This window comes from Lytechinus variegatus, chromosome 4, assembly GCF_018143015.1.
Source record: "Lytechinus variegatus isolate NC3 chromosome 4, Lvar_3.0, whole genome shotgun sequence".
NCBI lineage: Eukaryota > Metazoa > Echinodermata > Echinoidea > Temnopleuroida > Toxopneustidae > Lytechinus > Lytechinus variegatus.
In genome coordinates this window covers 28,692,456-28,695,770 of record NC_054743.1, presented here as the reverse complement: position 1 = coordinate 28,695,770, position 3,315 = coordinate 28,692,456, and the positions used below count along the sequence as shown (strand labels likewise).

General features: G+C 34.6%; 1 long non-coding RNA gene across 1 annotated transcript; it reads right to left on the bottom strand.

Annotated features, from left to right (window-relative positions):
* Positions 1 to 436: 436 nt before the first annotated feature.
* On the bottom strand, positions 437 to 2,884 carry LOC121412630. The gene is made up of 3 exons (XR_005969644.1): positions 2,759 to 2,884; positions 2,132 to 2,245; positions 437 to 542 (listed from the first exon to the last, which is right to left on the bottom strand). It is a non-coding gene; the product is annotated as an uncharacterized LOC121412630 (long non-coding RNA).
* Between the last annotated feature and the right edge of the window lie 431 nt (positions 2,885 to 3,315).

Here is a 3,315-nt window from a genome sequence, read left to right as displayed (position 1 = left end):
ATTTCAAAAACTTAACCTCAGATTAAGATTTGATGTTGACGCCGCCGCCGCCGTCGGAAAAGCGGCGCCTATAGTCTCACTTTGCTTCGCAGGTGAGACAAAAACTGTGGTGTCATTGACTTTTGTACAAGTTTGTCAATATTCATTAGTGTTGTTGGTGTTGCCGCTGCTGTTGTCATTGTGGTTGCTGGAATTTATGTTCTTTTTGCTGCTGCTCTTGGTGTTGTGGGTGTGATTGTTTCATCTCCTGGTGCATTGCTACTGATGTTGCTCAAGGTGTTGCCTGTGTGGTTCTTCTTGTCATCGCTGCTACTGCTGCTGTTTACAAGTGTGGCTGTTGCATCCCCTGATGCATTTATTGATGTTAATTGTGCCCTATGTCCCCTGCATGGTTGTTGGAGCTCCTGCTGCTGTTGCCAATGTGATTGCTGCATTTCTGCTGCAAAAGGTATTTTTGCTGGTGCTCTTGATGTTGTCGGTGCGGTTGTTGCATCTCTTACTGCAGTTGTGGTTTCGGCTGCTGATGCTGTTTATTGAAGTTACTGAAATGGAATTAATTTAAAGAGCATGTGATATTTTATTAATAAAGATATTGATTTCCATGATTATTGATATCAAAGTAATTTATTCCTAATTTAATTATCATTGTTAAAACTTACATTTTTTTTTAACTTACTTTTTATTAAATACTTTTATGTCTGAAATAATAACTTTAAGTCCTACATGGTTAAAATATTGTCACCAAAGCCTTATTAATAATGGACTGGGCTAGTAAGAAGCCTAAGAAGACTGGGAGGGGGGGGGGCTGATTCAGCCCCCCCTTATGATCTCAGCCATCGATCGCGCAATTACCATGAAATTGGCACGCGCATTACCCATGGCATTATCTACAAAACTTATAATATCAAATTCTGCGAAAAATCTCACTGCTCATTAATTATGCTTATTTATGCGTAAAATCATAAGTTTGCTCTAATTAATGAAATAATGCCCCTAAAATGCTCATTTTCGTTTCACATGCTCTAGATAAGCATCTGATCAATTTTTAAAAAAAAAAAAGTCAACATCACATTTATTTTCTTATGGATTCTATTGTTTTCTAAATTTCTTATGTATTTCTCTGTTTTTTGACTTTTTGTTTTTTTCAATGGAAATTTTCGGGGACTTTATTTTTACCATAAACAAGATAAAATCAAATGTTTTTAAGCAGTGAAAAAAAAAATAATGATACATTTTATGAATGTTGGCTAAAAACAGTATTTGCATTGGATTTGTACACAAATTCATGTTTTTGAGCAATTTTGGGTTTGCATGCACTTACGAAATGTTGCGTAATTTCGGAACCGCGTACCCAGGGGACATTTTTGTCTCAAAAGTTGCGAGAGACTTGAAAATAAAAAGTAAAAAAAACTCTAAGCGGCGGATTTATCGCGAAAAATATTGAGGCCCCCCGTCTTCTTAGGGTTAAACAATGAAAACAAAGAAATGCATAAGAAAAATATTAAAATGTACATGTATACACAATTAATTTTAATGGCTTGAGTTTTTCTTATTGGTTTACCAAATAAAAGGAGTCAAAATCCCAAATTATCAAATTTGGTTTTTATTTCTTGATTTAGAGCCAACCTGCTGATTTCTGAAGTGCACAATCAACAGGCAAGATCCTGAGGCACCCCCTAACAAGATCATCTGAATTAGTGAGGTTTAATGACTGTTTTTGTAGTCATTACATTTATCTGATTTATACAGGCCTACAAGAGATATCAAAAAATTGTATTCTTTTGGGGGTAATTTTCCAGTGTACCTCCCTGACAAAAAGCAGATGGTGATGGTGTGTGGGGGGTCTTATAGGAATGCAGAACAATGGAACATTCATTTACTATTTTGGCAATAGAAAGCAAGTCACAGCATCTAGCATTGATTGATATTGGTTGTTTTACAACTGTCCAAGAAATATCACCATTAATAAGCATCTAAGCACTTATAGACTTATAGATGTCACTGTTTTCAAATATTGACTGGTAGAAGACCAAATAAAGAAGAGAACAGTACCAGTAATTTAATTTTTTTAATGTGACTTTACTTTCTTCGCCAAAGTGAGGCAGTCATAATTAAGAGTGTTTTAACTTACAAGTGACATCACATTTCCTGCCTTTCTTGTCTGGCTCTCCTAAATCTTCAACCATTTATACTTGGGTAACTTTGTATCTCACATCCGTCTGAAAAGTTTGGGTGAAGCCTCCACCTGAAGGAAAAATAGTATTGAACTAATTAATATATTTGCCACAATCTAGTATTTCTTCTCACATGTATATGTACATGTCTAAAAACAGGAAATAAAACATCTTTTGATTACCAGAATTCATATAGAAGGGGGTAAATAAAGGGTTCAAGATTTTATTATGTTAATCAAAAATACAAATAGTAAATGACATATGCTATGGCTGAGAAACTTAGAGAAATTATTCCTCACAATGTAGCTTGTATGTACATACACATGAGCAAGTAGTGATAAATGGATTGAGCTCCCGCACTGTTGTCCAAAACCATGTACAAAAATGACCATCTGGATGATTTTTTGCATGGTCATGGTCTTTCATGTTTATGTAATATCTACATTACAAACTGACTTTAAAATCTGGTAGAGTCCGATTTCATTATCATTGATAAGGGTTTTAATGATTTAACATTCTGCAGCCCAAACAATATCCTTCATTATTTTGTCATCATTATAGCATTTTACTAGTCTACATGTTACCTGTGGTTGCATTTTAATCTCAGTGTTTCTTCACCCATTGCCAAATCTTCTGCCACATGTTCATCAGATTGGCCGCTGGCACATTCCTTGCTGTAGTAGACCAGTCAGAGCCTAGCTCTCTAGTTCCAGTATGAAGTTAAAACATTAATATTACATTGATATAACAAAGAAACAATGTAGATTTACACAGTGATCATGGAAAAATATTGCACTTTCATTGAATATTGTTGACATTTTATAAAGGGAATGATTCAAATATACCAATCATTTTTCTTTCTTTTTTTTATTATCCTGAAATTTCTAGAATTGACCAACAATCGGTCACCAATTAATTCTTGTTAATTCATATAATTTCCACTTGATTATAAACAAGAAAGTCATTAACATATTAATCATACAAATACTAAAACATTTTTCAGATGTTGTTTGAAGGTTTGCATGGTGGCATGTACAATTGCTGATGTGGTTTACGGTACACCATGTGGAGTGTTATAGAAGCAGTGGATAGAAGGAAGAGAGGAAGTGGATAGGCGAGAAAGTGGAGATTTGAGAATAGA